General features: G+C 40.0%; 1 protein-coding gene across 1 annotated transcript in view; it reads left to right on the top strand.

Annotated features, from left to right (window-relative positions):
* The window catches only part of prkd2 (protein kinase D2), a 53324-nt gene that overhangs the window by 10278 nt on the left and 17934 nt on the right, over window positions 1-25112 (top strand). The gene's annotated exons all lie outside the window — the stretch shown is intronic.

The raw sequence follows: 25112 nt of genomic DNA, 5'->3' as shown, positions 1-25112 counted from the left end.
CTTTGCTCGGTACTTGTATAACACAAAGAAATGGCTTGGAAAATGTTATATTTCTTCTGTGACGTATTTTCAATCGAAACTTATTTTTTGAAGCCAGGGTTTAGTTGAAGTCATACCCTTGCAAAAACATAATGCCTACATGCTGTTGCTATTTGGATGTGTATGCATTTTCATATTTATTCTAGACAGCATTCATACATGCGTAAATGATGATGAGTCAATATTTGTGGTTTATTTTCCAGATACGCAAAGATACCTAACCTGACCTCACAGGAACTTGTATTTACAGGGCAACTAATTAATTTGTACCTGAATCGTACAAAACATATTATTATTACAAAAAAAGAAACCTCCTGCTCATAAATGCAACATCAAAGGAGGGGCCGGATCTGCACTAGAGCTGCTGACTTTGGCGGATCTGGCCCGGAATCGTTTGCCTTCTTGTAAAATACATACAAATTGCGATAAGGATTATTAATTGAACATCTGCTGAATGTTTTTTGTTACATAAAAATCGCAAAACCTTCGCTTCGAATTCAGGGTGTTGAATCTGTTCCTTAAGTCCTTCTCTGTGCTATATACATTAAAATTTGTGACGTTTCAGAGCTCACCGGAGGGATTATCTAAAGTATAAGACGAACAGGGAGGAGGAATAAAAGAATGAAGTTAGCGTTAGTAAATAAAACCTGACACAATAGTTCCTTTTTGTCCTGTTGGCTATTGTGTCCCATATGATGTCAGTGCTGTGTTTAATGTGAATCATCTACTGACATCATTACGGCACAGTGTAAACTATGGACGGGGAATTCTTCATTCAGTCCTGTCACACAGGTTGTCACGTCATGGCTCAGGGACAACAAACTGTTGGCATTTCTGTAATGTCTCCCAGCTCGGAGGTACCGTGACATCACACGCTCTAAAAATAGTCGACTAGTTAAAAGCATTTGTTCCATCACGTACAAACACAAAAGCCTGTGAAATTCCCACTCTGAGCCAAGCGGTTGTTGGGTGCTCATGAGTGTTGCGCTTTGACGTCTTTATGGCACAATTGTCATGGCAGCGCTTCATTCAACGTCAATGTCTGCCAAAACCCTGGGAATTTTTTGGGTTTTAGCCATTGTATGCGCTCAGTTATGACAGTGGAAATCAGGGCTTTATTTTATTACTTGTGGTCGATGGACTTATTTTTTATCCTTTTTTGTATTATACAAATTGTAAAAAAATCCTGTTGATGTTAATATACTGTTTGCAACTGTTTACAAACATTTGCATGCTTGACCTTTATTTGATATAAACATTAAGTAACCAGGCATAGACTTTCGTTCATATTTATACGTTTACAGTGGAACGAATGTATTGAAAGGGTATGATTGGAAACAAAACTGGTATGTTGAGAACAGTCAAGCATTGTTCCTAACATTGATTCAGTTTGATCTCCTCCTTTATGAAATAATCTCCTCTTGCTTCATACCTACAGCTCAAAACTTCCATGAGTAGGCTTTTTATTCACTACAAATAGACAGTTTTATAACAGAATTCTTGTTTTGTATGTGAGGCAGTATAATGAAGTTTATTTTTACTGGCATGTATACAGATTACACACCCTAGATATTATACGTTTGATCAAAATGGCACGGAACAAAGCCTACATTCACCCACCAGAAGCCAAAGAAGCATAAGGTCTTGCAACATTGTTGCAAACAAAACATTTTAAAGCTCCAATTTGTATAATTTAGTTACTTTCTTGCTAAAAATGTTCAATAAAATGTGAATTAAAATTTAATTTCAAACGTGAACATTAAAAAATAGAGGACTACCTTTAAAGGATTAAGGACCGTTCACATTATAACGATAACTATTACTATAGAGGGTTTTCACCAACGTCATGTTCTGGGCGGTAACCCGGATGCGCGGCCATTGTGGAGGCACTCGGTGTAAAGAACTGAATGGAGTTCAATGGAGTATTGTGTGCTTTGGATACTTTAAGTGATTGTAGACATGTCTAAACAACAGAAAACCTGTCCAAGATGCAAAGGCATATAGGAAAGGACTTGGACCACAAGAAAAGGCACGATATTTCGAGAAATTACAATCTATAGGCGGTGCAGATCCCTACGAGTTAGCTCCCTCTTCTTGGACCCGGCGATTCTTCCTTCAGTTGCATATCCCGATATAGTCAACTACCTGGTTTTCATGCCGAGCCCATATGTCAATGTCAGCTTTATTTATATAGCAAATTTAAAATAGCCAGTGTCCTACCAAAGTGCTTTACAATAAAATAAGCACACAGTAAAACAATAAAAGCAATAATTGGTTTTACCATTTACTATTACAATATTATTACAATAGAAAATTTGTTATGAGCAATTAAGCACACTAACATTAAAGCATTGCAGCGCAAATTTTTGTTGTGTTTAAGTACATTTTGTGCACATAGTACATATTAAATACTCTTTAAATAAAGCACAACAGGTAGAAGCATACTTGTTTTATACTTTATGTACTTCAATCATATTTCTAACAATACTACTCCTTTTTCCTGAGCTTTGCCAACCACAAGCGCCTCCTCTGATAATTTCTTGCACTCCTTTCCCTGGTTTTTAATAACTTTTGAAAGTCGATATTCCAAATGTTTTTCTTGATCTATCCTATTGGTACAACCTCAAACACGGCAATAATTAACAATTTTCCTTGACGACGTTCGGGATATACATCAGTGTCTGTGCTCTGTTGTGATGCGGAGACTAGTGCCTCCAATATCGCGACTTCCGCTCTGATGACGCGTCGTGAAAACCCTCTATAAAAATATATTGTTTTGAAAACCGTTTTATATTAAAGACAAAAGCGGAGTTCACACTATAACTATAACGATAAAGATACAACGAACGATATCGTTGGGATCACTTTCTGAGCGATTATCCCCCCACCTGATAAACGTTAAACCATTGACAGCCAATCAAATCTGTTTAAACTTCAAGTGCACGCGCACGTCATATGACAGTGGGAAAGCTCGTTGCGGAGGTCTATAATAAAGCAATAAACCCCAAGAAGCAGGGGGTTACCTCTGCTTCGAGGGGGTTTATTGCGTTTATAAAACGGTTACTTCATATGCATAACGTTAGAGGGATTTTATCAAATAAAACACAAATAAGTTGTAATTATATCAGTACAAATATTACTCTTCCGCCAAACAAAGTAGTTCCTCAGAATCAAGTGTGACTGAAACAGAACGCAGTTCACAATCAACACAGATACAGCAAAAATACAATGAAAATATGATTAAATACTGTGGTGTTTATTTTATAAATATAATATATTTTATATATTGTGCAACTGTTGAAGTGATGATCAAATATGCTTGGAAGCATGCTGAACTCTTTCCCCGCCAGCTTTTTTTTTAAATTGCCACCCAGTTTTAGTTTAATGCCTTGCAGCAAAATTATCTTCTTTAAATAAACATAAAATATCAAATGAAAGAACAGACCATTCGCTTTTAAACAAAAACAAACAAAAAAACTTTCATCCTACCGTCATTTGTTCTCTTATCACACCTCAAATTTTTTAGCTAAAAGCGGAGATAATTCCATTTTTATAAAGAACTGGAAGATATCCAGATTGAGCCATCAAAAATTTTCAGTGTTGAGTGAATGCGTCAGTGTTTAAGTTGGGTAAGATCGCCACCCAGTGGATAATAGCGGACGTATGAAATTGAGTTATAAACTCCTCAGACAACGTTTTCTCTTTATCGACGAGATGACTCAACAATATTTATTGACATTTATCCGGATATGGCCATTAATTGTGCAATTGTAGACAAATTAAAAATATGGTTAAAGACACTGTTGTTTATTTTCATAAATCAGTACGCAGCAACAGTGGCGCAGTGATACTTATGTAATGTGGTCTGAACCGTGAGGTTACCGGTGTATTTTATCACGGCTTAGAACGCGTTTCAACCAATCAGAATGAAGAACCAGAACTGCCCGTTTTATAACATAAAATTACCTCAGGTATCCATCGCTGATGCAATTGCTGTGAAATTCACTACGCAATGCTTTTTTCCTACCACACTGACTACGCCAAAAGGTAAGATATTGACTTAGATTATATAAACGAAATTCACTGTCTAGACTTACACGAATTAACGCATCGTGTTGAGGAGGTCATCTGCTGGTTACCCTCTGTGTAAATAACAAGAACAGCATATTTACGTTTTAAGTGACATATAACAATTGCAAAAGTTTTTATTACAAGAAATATCCAATTAAAGTTAATGTCATTAAAGGCAAATTTGCGCGAGTGCCATGCGCGTGAGCGAATTAGCATTAAGTTATCGTTATGTGGACGCTATATTTATCGTTATGGTTAACGTTATATTTATCGTTATAATGTGAACGGCAATTTACTCCACTTTCATAAAAAAATCTGATAATTTGCTCACCCCCATTTCAAAGATATGTCTTTCTTTGTTCAGTCGAGAAGAAATTACTTTTTTTTGAGGAAAACATTCCAGGATTTTTTTCCATATAGTGGACTTCAGTGGACCTGAACAGTTTACAGTTTCAAGTTTCAAGTTTACAAAGTAAGTTACTTTTAAACTACAACTTCTCATCTGGCACCAGCCCTGTGGTTTAAAAGTATTTTTTTTTGTGATGATCGTTTCGCTAAATAAGACCCAGTTTTACACAATATTGAAACTGTTCACTGTTGAAGTCCAATAAAGACTATCCTTAAATAATATAAAAAAAACACTTCTTGACAACTAAGAAAGACATAAACATCTTGGACAACATGGGGGTGAGTAAATTATCAGGATTTTTTTAATGAAAGTGGAGTACTCTTTTAAGAGCAATTTTTGTATATATTGTAGTTATTATTTATAAAATGTGTACTTATTGATACATTTATATTTTGTGTTAGATTATGAATTATATTTTTGTTATTTTCAACCCAGCATTGGTTCAAAAATATTTGTCGATCAATATGTTTTTTTTTTTTTTGGCTGATATTGAGAAAGGAGTGTGGCCAGTCGGTGGATATGAGGCTAGTATAACACAAATTGAATTACAGTAAATGAGAGAAACTTGCTGAAACAAAATAAACATTTGTTATGCATAATATTTAGAAAAATACCCTTTTTAAGTACTTGAAAAATAGACATATAAACTGTGGATGACATGTATTGGCCAATTAAAAAAATATATAATTTAAAATGTACAAATACCAGCTGATATAGTGGTCATTGCAGTATATCGTTCTATATAGTCAAAAATTACAAATTAAACCAGAAAATCTTTATATTTTACCCAACAATGGGTTAAAAGAACCCAGGTTAAATTACAGCCCAACGGGTTGGGTTCATCCCTTTTTGATTCAATGCTTTGATTGAAATAACCCAAATGTTTTTAAACTGCACTGGGCTTTTTACTGCGCTCTATGTTCCTTGTGATAAATGTACAAATCACATTGCAAAAACCTGTAGGTGCACATCTAATGTATTTGCAGATGTGAAAGTGGATCAGATCGAAACTTAAATTGTTTCGGTGTGATTCGTACCGTTCAACACTGATCCAAAAAGCAGATCAGTCGTACAAAAGATTGATGTGATGAGTCTCCTGTTTCCCTGCTTATGCCAGACAGTGGTAACAAATCAGTGGTACGAATATAGCGGAAATCAGTGTGAGCAAATATGGTTTCATTAACCTGGTTGTTTATTTGCTTTTATTGGTCCGTTGTAGTAATTACTGCTGTGCAAATAGTTACTACACAATGGGTATATTGCCATCTGAGTAGGCCATGTAAACAGTGTGATTTACTGATAGCTCCTGTTATGACTGCATAATCAATAATGTAGGTATAACAAAATATATAAATACTGTATATACACAGTGACCTGGAGATACTTAAATGCCGTAGGGTTATTATTTATAAAGATGTCTTGTTAAGATTAAATATAGAGTAGTTCTGAATAGCTATCTATTTTCTTTAAATCATAATTTGAAAATCAACATGAAAAGAGATTTTTTTTGTAATTTGCTCTAAAGCTTTCGAAAGTTCATTGCATAGGTGTCTTTTCACCATGTGACCTGATATCTTGGGTAACTCTGTGACCTAACCATTGCATTTAGGCCCTTGTAAGGCAGCTAGTCTAATTTAATTTCAAGTAAAGCAGCAGCGCTAGCAATTGAAAACCACATACACCGTGCATGTATTGTAAACACTATATATATGTATATGAAAGGAAGTCGTGGTAATGATGTTCGTGTTCTTGCACTCCGCTGCTATTTTTGTACTAGATTTTTAGTTTTCTCACTGTATTTATAAATCCATACTTCTTATGTTTTCTTACAAAACTGTATTATTTGGTCTTATGTATCTTAACATGTAAAAGGTTGCATGTCTAAAACCCCAATTAATGGGTTTGAGTCTAAGGGCATAAACTGACTTTTGCTTTGGATTAAAGTCTCTAACGAATGCATACATATCCGCAAGTGCTAAGGTAAATCGTTTTCAGTAAATAAATCAAAAATGAAATAATTTTTGCACTCTTAAAAGGAATCTATCTGGTTGCCCATTGTCTTTAAAACACTATAACGCAGTTTTCCGGGTGAACTAAAGTTGGCAATCAATGGGCATTTCCATTACAATAAGTTAATGTTTGGATAGCATGAGCAGAGCGATATAGGGAAAAAGTGACTTTCCATTATTAGAGTGTTTGTTTAGTAAGGATGAGGCATTAATGTGTGTGGATAATAACCGAGTGAAGTAGGTCAACGTGCTGCAACCATTAATTGTAAAACTATGTGGGCAGAATGAGTTTTGACTGTCAACCAGTAATCATGTGACCATGACCATATTACAGTAGAAAACCACATTTGGGTTTAAGGGGGTTTGTAGATTACTGTACTTTGGGTGTGTGCATTCGACCTTATCTATACTTTTGAGACAGGTTTATTCACAGATGTGAGCTACATCTATGTACATCTATGTGTGTTTGCAGTATCTCACTACCAAAAAATATCACTTGGTATTCTGAAGTATTGTAGTACATGAATATTCTGTATGTGATGTATACTCCTATTTATGAATACCCTTATTTGGTACTGTGCAAACGTCCTTAGGCATCATGTCACTATTAGATTTGTTGTTTTTGCAATGGTTTAATGACCATACATATTTCTCAGTCTCTTTATTAAAATACAACCAGGAAATACAGCAAATTTGTATGCAATATTTAAAAAACTGAAGTAATATTTTCAGCTAAAGTGTCAAGTATTTAATGTGAGCTCCCATTATAATAACAGGAACCGTCTCGGTTACATATGTAACCCTCGTTCCCTGAAGGAAGGGAACGGAGACGTCACGTCGTGACCGACGAATTGGGAACCGCTTCGCGGGTGACCTATCTGCTTCGAGAAACCTTTAAAACGCCAATGAACTTGGCATGCAGATAATTGCATCTGCCGGCGCCGCCCCGCCGCGCAGGTATTTAATGAGCGGCAGGTGCAGTTATCAAATCAGCTATTTTTTTGCTGAGAAAGCTGGACAGAAAAAGGGTCCGGCCGGTATCAGCAGTGGAACAGCAAACTGTGGCGACGGGACGTGACGTCTCCGTTCCCTTCCTTCAGGGAACGAGGGTTACATATGTAACCGAGACGTTCCCTTTCAGTCGGTCACTACGACGTCACGTCGTGACCGACGAATTGGGAATCCCTACCAAAGCGCCACTGAAGCTGACCCTTCCAGTGCCTGCGTAAACCCTCCGACTCTCCCTATTCAGGGAACGGAAATGGGGTTGAAGCAGAGGCCGGTCACTACTTGTTCCTTAACCCACGATAGTGACTAGGCGAACTGGGAAGCGAACTCGTCAGGCGGGACTAAGATCGCTGCGGAAAGAAAACCCTCTAGGGGTCTACCACTAAGGTGATGGATAAAAAAGACACGAGGTCTATAAAAAATACTCTCTCTTAGTACACTAGAGAGGCGTGGAATGAACTCCACTAAGGGAAACGTGGTAAATCAGAAGTTTCCACGGAATACTCACAAAGAAACCACTAGGGGGCGCATTGTGGACGCTAGCCTCACCCAGGTTCTTAAGGATACATCCAGTGAGAGGCTGGCAGCCGATGCTCCGCAACATCGGCCACCAAGCGGTGGAGGAGACAAAAAACAGTTTTTTGTAACGTTTTTGCCTTAACTGCCTTCCATAATGGTGCGGTCGTGCAGCACCGAAAAGAAAGGCACCAAGCCGACACAGGAGCCGTCCCTCGATGCTCTCACTGATCTGACGAGAGAACTCGAGAGGATACCGGCTCAACACGAACACTGTAAAATCTAGTGAACGTATTAGGTGTCGCCCAGCCAGCAGCTCTACAAATATCTGCAAGTGAGGAACCACGAGCCAAAGCCCAAGATGAAGCCACGCTTCTGGTTGAATGGGCTCTCAAACCAAAGGGGCAAGGAATGCCCTGTTTCTCATACGCCAGGGCGATTGTGTCTACAATCCAATGAGACATCCTCTGTTTAGTGACAGCTTTCCCTTTCTGCTGACCACCGTAGCAGACAAAGAGCTGTTCTGAGGTCCGAAAGCTTTGAGTACGATCCACATACACACGTAGTGCACGAACAGGACATAACAAAGCCATGGCTGGGTCTGCCTGCTCCAAAGGCAGCGCTTGTAAATTCACCACCTGATCTCTAAAGGGAGTGGTGGGAATTTTAGGCACGTAGCCCGGCCGGGGTCTCAGTGTAACGCTGGATTCAGCCGGCCCGAACTGAAGGCACGAATCGTTGACCGAAAATGCATGAAGATCCCCTATCCTTTTAATAGAAGCCAATGCGAGGAGCGTCAAAGTCTTCATAGTGAGAAACTTGACGCTCACCGTGAGCAGAGGCTCGAAAGGGCAGTGCTGAAGGGCTTTCAGCACCATGGACAAGTCCCACGGAGGAATAGAGGGAGGGCGTGAAGGATTCAGCCTCCGCGCACCTCTTAAAAACCTAATGACCAGATCGTGCTGACCTACAGATCTACCGTCTATGGGTGCGTGATGCGCGGATATTGCCGCGATATCTACTTTAATAGTAGATGGTGACAGCCTCTTCTCCAAGCGGTGCTGGAGATATGAAAGCACAATACTGATCGAGCATTCTCGGGGGTCCTCTCGTTGAGAGGTACACCACACAACAAACAGGTTCCATTTCAGCGTATACGCCTGTCTCGTGGACGGCGCTCGCGCTGCAGCTATGGTGTTAGATACCGCCTGGGGTAAATCACCTAGAACCTCCGTGCCATAATGTGCCCCCTTCTTGAGACAGAAGGTCCCTCTTCAGGGGAATCCTCCAGGGAGGGGCTGTCGCGAGGAGAGTGAGCTCTGGAAACCAACTCCTGGTGGCCCAATATGGAGCAACTAAAATAATTTTCTCCTCGTCCTCCCTGACTTTGCACAATGTTTGCGCAATGAGGCTCACTGGGGGAAATGCGTATTTGCGAAGACCTCTCGGCCAGCTGTGTGCCAATGCATCCACGCCGAGTGTTCCCTCGTTCAGTGAATAAAATAGGCGACAGTGGGTTGTTTCTGGAGATGCAAACAGATCTATCTGCGCTCTGCCGAAACGTCTCCAAATCCGCTGGACCGACTGAGGGTGGAGTCGCCACTCGCCGGGGCGCGCTGCTCGAGAAAGCGCGTCTGCCGCTGCGTTGAGCGACCCCGGGATGTGAATGGCACGAAGAGACCCCAGATTCTTCTGACTCCAAAAGAGGAGATGGCGGGCGAGGTGCGACATGTGACGAGAGCGCACTCCGCCTTGGCGATTGATATACGCAACAGTCGCAATGTTGTCTGTGCGAACTAATACATCTTTGCCTCTCAACTCGCTGCTGAAGCGGACGAGCGCAAGATATACAGCCCACAGTTCTCGGCAATTTATGTGCCAATGCAGCTGGGGTGATGTCCACACTCCTGAAGCTGCAAGCTCGCCGTACGTGGCTCCCCACCCCGTGTTGGAGGCATCTGTGCATACTATTGCATGTCTGGAGACCTGTCTCAGTGGCACCCCCGCCCTGAGAAACGCTGGGTCTGACCACGGGGTGAAAGTGAGACGGCATTTCGGTGTGATCGTGACACGGTGAAAGCCGGTGAGCCACGCTCTCCTCGGGACTCGGTCGTGAAGCCAATGCTGAAGCGGTCTCATATGTAGCAAACCGAGTGGTGTAACAGCTGCGGCTGCTGCCATATGCCCCAGGAGTTTCTGAAATTGTTTCAGAGTGACCGCAGTCCTGCCCGAAAATGTATTCAAGCAAGCCAGAATCGACTGAACGCGCGCCTCCGTGAGACGTGCTGTAAGATTGACCGAATCCAACTCCATGCCGAGAAAAGAGATCTTCTGTGTAGGACACAGTTTGCTCTTTTCTCGGTTGACCTGAAGACCGAGACGGGCGAGGTGTTTGAGATGGGTGCAAAGCATCTGACGCGACTGTGCTATAATAAGCCAATCGTCGAGGTATGCCAGGATGCGAACACCGCTCTCTCTGAGGGGCTTTAAAGCCCCCTCTGCGACTTTCGTGAAGACGCGGGGAGAGAGAGAGAGCCCGAACGGTAAGACTTTGTACTGGTATGCCTGACCCTCGAACGCAAAGCGGAGAAACGGCCTGTGTCGGGGAAGTATTGAGACATGAAAGTACGCGTCCTTCAGGTCGATGGCTGCAAACCAATCCTGTGGGCGAATGCATTGAAATATGTTCTTCTGCGTAAGCATTTTGAACGGCATCTTGTGAAGAGCTCGATTCAGAACGCGCAGATCCAGGATCGGTCGCAACCCGCCGCTTTTCTTGGGTACAATAAAGTAAGGGCTGTAAAACCCTGACCTCATCTCGGCTGGAGGAACCGGCTCGATCGCATCCTTCGCCAATAGGACGGCAATCTCTGCACGTAGTACGTGCGCATCGGCGGGTTTCACTAAAGTGAAACGAATGCTCGTAAATTTGGGAGGTCGCCGGGCGAATTGTATCGCATAGCCGAGACGGATCGTGCGTAAAAGCCAACGCGACGGGCTGGGAAGTTGCTGCCAAGCTTCCAGATACCGAGCGAGGGGAATTAACGGCACGATCGTAGTACCCGCGGCGAGCGGAACAGGGGTGCTCGAGGACGCGCTCTCTTGGGCTGCGTTGATATGTATATTGTGTAAATGAGCACTCACCAGACTCCGCTGGATGGCTGCGCGGAGAAGACTCTGATGAAGATGTCTCGGTGCGCTCGACACATCCGCTGGCGAAAGAGGAGAGGGAGGACGTAGGGTTATGAGCCCATCCGTCACCCCCGGCTGCCTCTGAAGACCTGGAGGAGGAAGAGGAATTCGCTCTTTTTGTGGTTTTGTGGGTGCCGGCTGAAAAGCCGGCGGAACGGAAATTAAAGAAAACCAAGGATTCCCCACCCGGTCCTCCTCCGGGGGGGGGAGTGGTGCGTTCACCATCTCCCGAAGAGCGATCCCCTCCACCTCCAGGTCGCCCGTCTCAGGGCCGCTTGGATTTACGCTTTCCACCAGGCTTAGCGGGCTGAGAGGGCGGGGCGGGCTGCTGACGGCCGGTTCCTCGCTTCCTAGGAGGGCCCTGATAAAGGGCCCCTTCATATACATATTTCTTGTATTTTCGGTTTGTATCTTAATAAAGAGAGCGTAAAATAACTATTGGATGATCATTAAAAAGTAACTAAACCCTAAACCACCTTTTTTATTTAATGGTCTGTAAGAATTGGGCATTATTAGTGCTGTTCATTAATTTGAGTAACTTTTTTGACATTTGGGTATAAAGTGTTTCAATGCTAAAATATATGGTATAAAAACGTCTGAGTGCTGCCCTCTTCAGGTTGAACGGTGGCTACTGCAGTTTAATTTTCCTGTTGGATGTTGTGGTACTGCGTGTTGTAAGCGGTACGATCCTACGTAAGCAGGTTCAAGCTCACCACGCCCTTGTTACGATCTCACCACACGCTTGGTACGAGCTCAGTTCGTCCCCTCTATCTCCGTTGTATTGCCAGTAGGTGGAGTCAGGCTTACTTTAGTAGGGGTTTAGTTACGCTTTAAAGAATACCTATGATCAGACTCACGTTTTTAAATTTCCTTTGGTGTGTAAGTGTGTATTAGTTCATGTTAAGGATATGCAAAAGGTACAAACCCCAAAGTAAACGATGACGTGAGTTATCATCTCCAGCATAAATCTTTTTTCTTGGACTACAACAAACACATGGATTCTAGGCAAGTTTACTTCCTGGGATTGGTGATGTAGACAAGACCGACATTATCATAATTCCTACTGCTTCGGACTCACAGCCTGTAAGTTAACTTCAGTCAGCATTGCATTGTGATCGAATCTTTTAAACATGGGCTGCGTTTGAAAACTTAGGCAGCTGACTTGTTGCCTCGCTGCCTCATGAGCCAATAACTATGGGGGCCTGAAGGCAGCTCAGGGAAACATTTTCAGACACACTTCATAGGCAGCATGTTTGAAATAGAAACAGAGACCGCCTTTGTGACAACTAATCACATTTTTTAAAACTACAAAACTGATTTCCTGTTAGAAAGGCAATTAAAAGGTCTAAAAAGTGAAAAACTACATTTATTTACACTAAATTTGTGCTCCAGTCGCTTCCTTGGCCGCCATTTTATTTTTTCGAACTCGACCATGCTCGACCAATTACATTCTCATGTACGCCCACGCAAAGAATTGTGGGACAGGACAATGGAGGTATCTCAGGAGTCAGGAAGTAAACAAACATTGAATTCGGACATGCCTTGATGCCTTCCTGCCCTGGAATGCTACCTCAGAAGGCATTCAGGCCAATCACAGCGTACAGGTTAGCTGGCCAATCAGGGACAGTTTTGTACACAATCTGTGCGTTTCAGGAAGACAGGGAAATCTGGGGCTACAAAAATTTACGGTATGTGGAAAATAATGTTTTTTTCTAACCACAAACCATGCAAACACTTGTATTATACCAAATAACGTTATTTTTTAGCAATGAAATAGGTGCTCTTTTAAAACTTTGCAAAAACAACAAAGATGGTGGTGGCCTACTTTTGCACATATTGTATATAGTTTTCCAGTTGTTAGATTTATAAATTCTTACTAGCTGTTATAAACTAGTTATACTGTATTTTCAACTGGACTGCACCATATTACATGAAAATGTCCAGATATCATCTATTGTGGATCATTCCCTCGCAGTTGCAAATCTTCTTACAGTCTTAGCTATTGGAAAATGCTAGTCACATAAGCACATGTCAGATCATCTCTGGGGTTTATTTTTATGAAAGCGAACCTCCAGAAGCGAAGTGGGGATCATCGTTTATTTACAGGTGATATAAGGAAGGACCAGGCTTGAAAGCGTAAATAAATGTCACTCCAGTTTCTTCTTTCAGTCAGTCGATCTTCAAAATTACACATAAACACAGGGGAAATTGACTATTCATAAAGCATGCATGCATTTTGTGTCAACCTGCTGATGTCTGGTAAGACAAGACAGGGTCAGAGTCCTGACAGGTGTTGTGAAAGGCGTTATTATGTAGGCTGTCAGTGTGTTATTTTAAATCCCACAGTGCTGGCAATTTCATCAATGCTTACCGGCAGTCACTGTAATGGTTGATCACCAGTAGACATTACTAGTACTGGTACATACAGCCTGATCCCACAGGAATTCGTAGCTATTTTAGCAGGTGGCAAATTTATTTGTATTCAATCGATCATGTGAGTTCAATTTTCACCCCATTGGTGGTTACTACCATACAGTAAGTAGTTCACACTTGGATGTAGTTCAACCTTTTTAATTCAACACCTCAACAATTACGTAAATAGGTTCAGGCTGTGTTGCATCAAATGATCTGGCCTTGAAAAGAGATGAGAAAAGAAAAAGGGGCATGGCTTTCATAATTCATCAGAGGCATAATGGACGCGGCCGCCTGAGACCATGTGGGAAACACAATCCTAGTCAACACAAAGCACCCTTAGAAACACTGGGCTGTCTCCAAGCAAAGCTCTTGGAATAGCAGATATAATTGCATCTGGGTCTATTGTCCGACCACCGCGCTAACATGCATATGAACAAATGAAGATGCATGTGTAACACGGCAGTCATGCAGGACATTTTAACCTACTGTATGTTCTATTAAAATCCCACAGCGATCTTTTGTCACTATTTTAGTTGGTGGTTAAAATAAGCACTGGATTAGTATGTAGGAAGTGCCTAGCTATAATTACATTAATGTTTCTTTTTATTTTAGCTTAGTCTAGTTTGCAGAGTGTGACTCATCTTATTGGAGATTAATGATATTAATACTGAGTTTTTACTTGTGACATGTATGACTTAGTCACTCACCTTAGTTACTAAAACATGTAGGCATACACTAGATCAGGGTTTTTCAAACTCTGGGTCTGGACCCATTTGTGGGTCACACAGTGTGATAAAATAGGTCGTGAAAAGTCACTTTGCTTTTGTGGTAAATGACATAAACCATCTAGACCTATATTGACACTAATTTTGATATCTTATAATAAGATATTTTGGTATTGCAGTTAAAGTTCATTTTTATTCATAAAATGGCAATGACCAAAATCCCTTTAGGGAAGTCGCGTCACTAGGCTGCTATCTTTGCAATGCCTCAAGGCATTTATTTTAGTCATGCAAGATCTACTTGAAGTATCTACTTGAATGGGGAAGATATCACTTGCTAAAATCACAAATAAAGAAAATACTTCTCACCAACAATTAAACCTGACATTAACTGTACCGTAAAGTTTGTTTCTTAAGCTCAAAGTGCAATAAAAACACCTTTAGTTGAAGGTGTTTCAGCTACAGGTTATCAATCGCCTCATGTGACTCTGTACAGAGCCCCTCCCCCAGTGAATCATAAGTATTTATTAATTAATGATTGGTTCTTTTAACTGAAAGGCGGGACTTCCCTCACCAGAGCGGCCATATTGAATGTTGCATTTCACAAACTATTGATGAATATCAGTCATGTGACCTTTTTCGTCATTCCGGTTGCCTGCCGCCATCTTGAGGACCTACCGAGTACCAGTAGGCTACTGACAAGCATTGGCTAGCTTGCGACGATTTACGTATTTCTTATCTTTTACTGTCTATGATTTTTACAGATATGTGAAATGGCTACGAAAAACAACATTTCGCACCTCGACTGTCATGAAAAGAAACGCTACTTTAAAAAAATATCTTGGTTAGGGTGATGCCTACTCGATCCCTGATGCGTTCCTCCAGCCGCTGTTCGCTGTTACCGAACTACCAGTATTTTTACAACACTAAGAAGGCTCGACACAACATGAAACTTTGCTTGAAGTATCACCTGGATCTCTACACATGAACGAGCGAGCACTGAGAACATTGTTTGTGTACACAGAGTTTACTAAAAAGAAGGGTTTTGAACAACTGACTTTGGCTGTTATGGTGTCCGCTCGCCGTTTTTGCCAGACGTAACAAATTTTCCACTTGTGATAAAACAACAAATTATTCATGCATTTATTTGGAACTATGCTTTAGGACAGGGGTCGGCAAGTAACTTTGGCCGCGGGCCAATATTTTTTTTAGCCAGTAGATGGCGGGCCAACTGCTGTTGGCACACTTACGTCTTATTTTGAATTAGCCTAGTATAGGCTATCTGATCTTTTGTCAAGAAACATTGTCTTTATTTCCTATTTAAAATACGAAAGACGGCATTAAAAATGGCTAAAAACATGGTTATGGGTCTGTGTATCATTCGTTCAATCGTTTTTTAAATTAAAAACAAAAATGAAAAAATTAACCACCACGGGTTTTCTGATTGTGTGCTCAGATAAAAAATTAATTACTGGATTAGACAATTTTTTTATTTAACACCTTTATAGGCATAATATATAAATGAAATCATTTTAAACAGATCAAGTACTATTAGTGGTAACATTACGGGCATTTATGCTCTCATGAAAGACTCTTACAGTCCGACTTTTGAACTGTATTCCTTTTTTTTATTAATATTTATCCGGGACACACACATACACACCTAAGATTTAAGGAGGTTTCCGCTTTTTGTCCAGCTCCGACAAGGTTCTATTCAGTAAACCGCTTAAAATACACTCTGTGTTCACCCGCTTTATTTCCCGACCTGACGGGTCCGCAAAACTTAACGTTAGATCTCGTTCCCAGAATCTCAAATTCAATGTCTCTAACGAAAAAAGAGAGATGAAGTAGCCTATAACAATTAAAAATTGTGTTCGTGCCAATATAAATATTATTTTAACATTGTATTGTTAGCAGAGAAAAAATGTCACAGAAAAAATAATGAAATAATATAGCTGCAAGCAGCAATGGCGGGCCCTCGCACGTTTTTTTACCGCTACACGATGCGTCCGAGAAAATGATGCCCGGTGGGCAAGGGCATCAAGTGGGTAAACATCAGTGGGCTATTTTTAATGTTTTTACTGAGCCATTTGGGGACTGTAGGTAAAACAAAAACCCCACATTTTAGACAAACAGGGGCGCTAGTGAGCCACTTAAGAGACACGCCTATATCTGACCTTTTTGTGCACACTTAACAGCTGACAACTCTGATGTGTGTGCCAACTTTAAGGTTTATCTAATCACGCCAAGAGCCTTAAATATGCCTGAAATAAAAGTAGTTTGCGGCGTTGCCATGGGAACAGCGTTCGAGATATCAAAAATCCCTTCGCAATTTATCATCTACAATGTCTCAGCATCATGTTGACCACTTCTGGTGTTAATCGCATGAATATCCTAGAAGGAGTATTTAAAGGAACATCGGCGTCAACTGAAAGCCTTAAATATGCCTTTAAAATTAAAGTAAACTTTGACGCGTTGCCATGGGAACAGCGTTTGAGATATCAAAAATCCCTTCGCAATTTATCATCTACAATATCTCGGCTTCATGTTGAACACTTTTGGTGTCAATTGCATGATTATTCTAGAAGGAGTATTTAAAAGTTAACTGCATACAACTGTAAGGCTTAAATATGCCTTTAAAATGAAAGTAAAGTTTGACACGTTGCCAGGGGAACAGCGTTTGAGATATCAAAAATCCCTTCACAATTTATCATCTACTATGCCTCAGCATCATGTTGACCACTTTTGGTGTTAATCGCATGAATATCCTAGAAGGAGTATTTTAAAGAACATCGGCATCAACTTAAAGGCTTAAATAAGCCTTTAAAATGAAAGTAAAGTTTGACGCGTTGCCATGGGAACAGCGTTTGAGATATCAAAAATCCCTTCGCAATTTATCATCTACAATGTCTCGGCATCATGTTGACCACTTCTGGCGTCAATCGCATGAATATTCTAGAAGGAGTATTTAAAAGAACATTGGCGTCAACTGAAAGGCTTAAATATGCCTTTAAAATGAAAGTAAAATCTGACGCGTTGCCATGGGAACAGCGTTCGAGATATCAAAAATCCCTTCGCAATTTATCATCTACAATGTCTCAGCATTATGTTGACCACTTCTGGAGTCAATCACATTATTTCTCCAGGAGGAGTATTTAAAAGTTTACCGCATGCAGCTGTAAGGTTTAAATATTCCTTAAAAATGAAAGTAAAGTTTGACAGGTTGCCATGGGAACAGCGTTCGAGATATCAAAAATCCCTTCGCAATTTATCATCTACAATGTCTTGGCATCATGTTGACCACTTTTGGTGTCAATCGCATAAACATTGTAGGAGGAGTATTTAAAAGAACATCGCATGGAACTGTAAAAAAAAATCCACCTTTGTGACTGACACACTTCCTGGCGCCTGGTGGTGGCGCTATACCCGGGAGTCACAATAGGCACATCGATGCGATCGGAATCTTCAGACGAACAAACACACCGCGTGTCATCACAATAAGACATTTTTTGCCTTTGATATTAGACACTTCCTGTTCCTCTGATGTCGCCATAAATTTGTCGCCTCGCCATGGCAACACCGTTCGAGATATCAAAAATCCCTTCGCAATTTAGCAAGTCCAATGTCTCGACATCATGTTCACCACGTTTGGTGTCAATCGCATGCATCCTCTAGGAGGAGTATTTAAAAGTTCAACGCATGCATTTTTTAAACAATCCAAAATAGCCGACTTCCTGTTGGGCGGAGCTTAAATGTTAGAGGGCGAAAGTTGTTCGGGTCGATGAGATCTATATGCGTACCAACTCTCGTACATGTGCGTACATGTTTGCCCGAACTGCGCAACAATGTTTGTTTTTGCATTACAGGGGGCGCTACAGAGCCCCCGTGCCACGCCCGTGTTCCAGCCTTTGCCCGGTCGCAATGACGGACGACTTTGACGTGTGTGCCAAATTGCAAGAGTTTTCGAGTATGTTTAGGCACCCAAAATGGCCAAAAGTGTTAAAAAAAAAAAAAAAAAAAAAAAAAAAAAAAAAAAAAAAAAATAATAATCCGAGCAAAAACAATAGGGCTTCGCACCATTCGGTGCTCGGGCCCTAATAAATAATAAATTAAATAGGACAAAGCCTCTCACTCAAACCGAAACCATTGGTTGCAGAGTTGCTGTTCAAACAAATTGCTGAAAATCCTTCTTTTGCCAAATTTATTTTTAAAAGGAGGTAAAGATCAAAGAACTATGCGTTAGGAAAATTAATAATGGCTTTATTTTAATAGACATGTAAAACCATATTTTGGCGGATTACTTTCATTTTTTAACGAATTTACCTGCCCATTTAGTCTTAATAATTAACGGTAAACGAACTTGACTTGCTGTCGAACCTAAGGTCGGGCTCGAGCCCCAAGTTCAAGTAACAGAACAGAACAGTAGATTCCTTTAAAATCTACGTTAAAAGTGTAATAGTTAAAATATTACTGCAGTAAAAGAGTTTATTTTATCATATTTTGTGTAGTGGTTTCTAAATGCCTGCAATTACTTTTCAGTAATTTGCAATGTCACGGAGTTTAACGTCTTCACGCGTGACGCATTGACATGAATTACGAGGTAAATTTGCAAATGATTCATGAAGTCAAACCTCTGCAATTATTTGATTGATTGTGTTTTAGAAGTATGTTCATGATCGCGGATGCGCTGGTAGAGAAAGAGAACGAGAAAGAGCGGCCGGTTAAGATTAAACTAGCTATTATACGCATTTTTTTCAGGACATTCTTGCGAGCCGGTGGCAACTTGTCCACGACGCAAATATTTTTTTATCAGGTAATACATATTATTTGTCAGTGTGTTATACGCGAATAAATAATAATGAAAAAAGTTCAAAAGTCGGACTGTAAGCGAATGAGATTTACCGGAAAGGTTTCTATTCAAACCCCTATTAAAACCCTTATTAAAATGTAATCTGTTAGTACCTGATCTGTTTAAATTTATTTCATTGGTATATGTCTGCTAAGGTGTTCAATTAAAATTTGTCCGAACCCGTTTTCATTCATTTTTGTTATTTTTGATCTGAGCGCACATTCAGAAAACGAGTCGTTTGATTTTAGTTCAGGAAATAAATAATAGAAAAACAAGTCGTTTTTCTTTCTTTCTTTTTTTTGGTTTTGATTTGAAAAAACGAATGAAGGAATGATACACGGGGCCATTTTTGTAAACTGTTATTTTAAAATAAAAAAGTGTGATAAAAAAAAAAAAAAAAAACGGATTTCAAATTAATCCGACGGGCCAGAAAATATTACTGGCGGGCCACTTTTGGCCCGCGGGCCGCCTGTTGCCGACCCCTGCTTTAGGAGCTATCCATCTTTACCCTCCTCCCACCTTACGTCGCATTCGGAGATCGATACATCTTAACTGGCAAGATGGCGGCGAGCAGACACCAAAAACAACTTAAGTCAGTTGTTCAAAACCTTATTTTTACTAAACTCTATGTACACAAACAATGTTCTCAATGCTCGCGTTCACGTGTAGAGACACATGTGATACTTCCAGCAAAGTATCATGTTGTGTTGAGCCGCCTTAGTGTTGTAAAAATAGCGTTTTTGATGCTCACAACATATTGAAGGCATAGCTCCTAGTTCTTTTGTGACCACTTCAGGTACTCAAAATAGCGGAAGACAAGTTTGAGATGTGAGTGATGTCAGATATTCATGAATATCTTGTTATATCCAGTATCTTTAAAAACTTCCTTCTTCTAATAGAGAATTAATATTTATTCATATGTTTCTATTAAAAATATTTTTGGCGGTCGCAGGATTCAAAGTTTGAGAACCCCTGCTCTACACAGTCCTGTGTAGTTAAACTTTTACCATAGAGTCTGGTCTATTTCTCAGTTTATTTTTGCAAATAATCATACTTAAATGGGAAGTGAATGACCAGCAGACACAAAAAGTAACCAACCACATTGTTCTCTTTTTATGTGTGGTTTAAGTGCAGATCTGAAATAATGGTAGCACATTAATAGACCGATGGGTTCAATCATCATTGACGAAATAGCATACAGTACTGTAAATGTATAGGGATGTTGTAATCTGAATTTTTGTCCATCCAAACGTTTCGCACATATAACTTATACAGAAAGGAAAATACAATTCTTTCCCATTTTATTTTGTCTCTTCCAAATTATTACCACAAACAACATACATCCAAACAAACAAACTTACAGTGCATCAAGGCATCCTTTTACAGTCTTTGTTATCCTTGGGAATCAAACCCACAACCTTTGCGTTGCTATGTAACGCTCCTCCTAAGCTGGTTGGCTGGGTAAGCTGGTGTAGCAGGATTATTTTATATAGGGGTTTTGACCAATTTTTTAGCTGGTCAAGACCAGCTGACCCACCAGCTTGACCAACTTAATCAGCTTTGCCAGGCTGCGAGGACCAGCTTAAAGCAATCTTAAATCAGCTAAGACCAGCCAACCAGCTACGCCAAGATTCCAGCCTGGTCAAGATGGTTAAAGCTGGTGGGTCAGCTGTCCTTCCAGTCTGAACAGCTTAGGTCAGTTAAAGAGCACCTATTTTAGTGCTAAAAAACTACGTTAGTTTGTATATTTGGTATAATACAATGTGTTTGTATTTTTGTAGCTACAGATTTCTCTGTCTTCCTGAAATGCACGGATTTTGTACAAAACTTATCGATTTGAAAAGCGCTGTGTCCCTGATTGGCCAGTAAATCTGTACGTTGTGATTGGCCTGAATACCACTGACATCAGCTGGAAATCTGACGCTCCTTACCATGTTTGAAAGATTCGGTTGCTAACAGGAGTTAACTTATAGGCTGTGAGTCTGAAGCGGGAGGAATTATGATAATGTCGGTCTTGTCTACATCGCCAATCACAGGAGGTAAACTGTTGCCTACAATCCATGTGTTTTTTGTAGTCCAAGAAAAGAGATTTACGTTGGAGACAATAACTCGCGGCATCGTTTACTTTGGGGTTTGTACCTTTTGCATATTGTTAACATGTATTAATAAACACTTACAGTACACACCAAAGAAAATGTAAAATCGTGAATCAGACCATTGATGCTCTTTAAAAAGTGTCCCAAACCACTCTAAAACTAGTGTTGGAGACCTGTTAAAACCAACTATCCCTACATTTTTTGGTCGTATTAAAGATTTTTGTATACAGTAGATGGTCAGTGCTGATGCAGGCCACCCATAGGGTTTGAAGCTAGCAATATACCAGGGGTTAAGCCCAGAGTATAGTCCGTTTTTTTTATTGTATGCCAACGTATGCGCACATTGGAACGCACTGCCTTGCAAAGAATTGTTTATTTGACTTGTACATGTACACAGATGTTCAAAGCATGCGCATTGCGACAAAATGCAATGCATCTCCTGAGCTAAATACTACATTCTCCTGACGCAACCTAAGCTAATAATATTAGCTAGGTTTCAAAACAGCCTTAATTTTACTCTACAAATATAAAAAATATATCTGAAACCATTTAGGGTCATTTTTCTATCCTGTTCCTAACGCTTTAATTGCAAACCAATTTTTTAATAGACTTTTTCCAGTTTAGCAAGAGTCTTAAACCCTTTAGGACTTTTCGTCTGTTTCCTTGTGGTCGGCTGCTGCTGTTGTATATGTTTAGATGTTGCTCAAAAGTTGTGGTAGCAGGCCGGGTGTGGACTATATTCATTGGCAGAGACTCAAGCCTTTAGAAATACCATTGACGAGATGAAGGGTTGTTGACTTTCTTGTGGACCCTTGAGGGAGAGGGAGGGAGTGTTTTGGGCGGGAAGCACAGGCCCGGGTTCCTCTCCTCATCTAAGTGAGGTGAAGGTTATCCAGATGTGTTCTAAAAGGAACACACAGGAATCCTTAGGTGGTTCTGGAAGTGGAAAAACAGGAACCGGAATGCTGTTTTTGTTATGGAGTGTGTAATTCAGTGCTGTAAAGTCACAAATGTGATGTTTTTCCTGAGATGAAACTGAGATCAATTTAAAACTTTTGCCCAATACATTTTCTCATGAGAAACAGTCACAAGTGTAAACTGTTAAAAAAATACCCTAAACCCTGCAGATTTTGCAAAATATCAAGGTCTATTTCTTTTCCTTCATCTGAGTTTTGCTTCTTCCTGTCTTCTGCAACTGCGGGGAGCTTTGAAGATCTCTGATGTCGAATCTGGGTTCAGCTTACTCACACACCTTGTACTTTTGCAGTGAATTGATTTTCCAGGCTCATATCAAAACATGATTCCTAATTTTGAGTACTTCATTAGTGTGTCAATGATCAGAAAACCCCTGTTTCCCTTCAAAACTCATGACTAAAAGACTCCTTCAATTGAATGTTGAATACCATTCCGGTTGAACCTTAAACTTGATTTTACTTATTAACAGGATTATCTATGCATGAATGGCTTTAAGAATGTCTGAGTGTGTTTTTATGCGCTCTTTAGATCTGTACTCGCCATGTTTTCCTGTTTTCAGTGGAAAATCCCACTAAATGTGCCCAGAGTCAATTTAGTGTACTACTGTTGTGATGGGCATACAACTTACTAATAAACTATTTAGTAGATCTCCTCCACTGATAACCCTGTATGCATTTGAGTGACATCATCAAGCTTGTGTCCCACACCCTTTTTACCTTTTGTACGAGGGGGGTATATCTTTTTCATTTATACGTGTAACAGTGCACCTCCGTCATGCTATTGAGCATAGTCTTGTCATTTCAAATATACTCCAGGTTGGCTCATGCAGGTGGGTTGTCTTCTCTAGGCCTGTGCCAAGTGAGATTTTACTCTGCAGCGACAGGCAGTTGATAGCAGTAATGCAGAAGTGCTCGATATCACGCCCGACCGGGTCTGAGGTTTACAGTGTTTGTCAGCACGTTCACATCTGTCAGCTCGAAATGAAAGCCAATCAAGTGAATCCTCTGCATTAGATGTAAAGCTAATTACAGTAAATGGGTTCAGCGGAAGACCCCGCTGGAATCCCCCTGTAACTCACAAACTGTTCATCCAGGTCATCTGCTGGTCTCCCCCATAATAAAGATAAAATCATAGATGAGATCGGATTAATATCTCAATTATCACTCTATGGGATTTAATGGAAATGAAATTGAAACTAAATTTTCAGAAGAGATTTCAACAATGCTGAGCTGCACATTTGCTAAGATTTGCTAAGTCTGCAATCAAACGTCAATATGGATTCAAACTATTTTAATTAAATTTAGCCAAATCAAGATTATTTCACCTATACAATCGACATACATTTTTAAAGTTTTATAAATGCATTTTAACAATTGTCTCATTAGTTTTTTTATTATTTCTCTTAAGCAATTTTAGAAGAAATTGGATAAATAAACACAAGGACTGTTTCAAATATTGCAACAGAGCCACAAAAAAAAAAAATCATCTTGGATAGTTTTAAAGGGATACACTGTAAAAAGTAAAAGTTGGATCAACTTTAATTGGTAATATCTTAATATATGAAGCTTTTTCAACTTACATTTTCTCACTTTAAGTGAAAATTTTAAGAAAATATTTTAGGTATTACCAATTGAAATAAGTTTTTTTTAAGTAGAGCAGCTCTCACTTTTTACAGTGTAGTTCACCCAAAAATGAAAATTCTGTCATCATGTACTCTTCTTGGCGTCAAAATCTGAAGCATGTTCAAACGCCTTCAGCGTCAGTATGAAGACGAGAAGGTGCCCCTATGCTTCACTATATCAACGAAATTGGAACTCTGTTGCTTTCAGACTAATTCCTCAGCTTCGGATATAGATGGATATAGACGTTACGCAATGTCAACGTATGCGATGATCGGCAGGATCATGCACTTCTGGATGTTAACTACTCAATTTTTGTTCAAAATTTTTTACCATTGTTGCTTGGGGTTGGGGTTAGAATGACTTTCTGTAACATAAAATTACATCCTACCCAAACCCAACTCTAAACCCCAACCCCAAGCGAAAATGGTTTAAAAATCAGAAGACAAATCGTATACACCAATACAGACATCCTAACCCAAACCCGAACTCTAACCCTAATCCCAAGCAACAATGGTTTAAAAATCAGAAAACAAAAAGTATAAACCAATACCTAAACTGAGACCCAAACCCGAATTCTAACCCAAAACACAAGCGACAATGGTTTAAAAATAGGAAAAAAATTGAGTAGTACCTGTCCAGAAGCGGCATGATCCTGCCAATCGTCACATACGTTGACGTCGCATAATGTGACGGCATGCCCTTTCGTCTATATCCGACGCTGACGAATTAGCATGAAAGCAACGAAGTTCCCATTTCGTTGATATAGTGACACATAGGGGCACCCTTCGCGTCTTCATACTGACTCTGAAGTTGTTTGAACATGCTTCAGATTTTGACGCCTTGGGGAGTGAGAATGTGTTGCTTTAAAGGAATAGTTCATCCAAAAATTTCTGTCATTATTTACAGTATCCACTGAATTCCATAGTAGAGTAAAAAATACCATGGAAGTCTGGGTATCGTCAACTGTGATACCATCATTTATCAAAATATCTTCTTTTGTGTCCAACAGAATAAAGAAACTCATACGCATTTAAAACAACATGAGGCTGAGTAAATGATGACAAAAATTTTATTTTTGAATGAACTATCCCTTTAACTATCACATGTTTACATAATACATTTTAAAAATGATAAAAAATTCAGTTTATCGACCTCATAGCACATACTTAAACATCAAAATTTGTACGCC

This window comes from Paramisgurnus dabryanus, chromosome 8 (genome assembly GCF_030506205.2).
Source record: "Paramisgurnus dabryanus chromosome 8, PD_genome_1.1, whole genome shotgun sequence".
NCBI lineage: Eukaryota > Metazoa > Chordata > Actinopteri > Cypriniformes > Cobitidae > Paramisgurnus > Paramisgurnus dabryanus.
The sequence above is the reverse complement of the archived record's forward strand: the minus strand, read 5'-3'. Positions and strand labels throughout refer to the sequence as shown.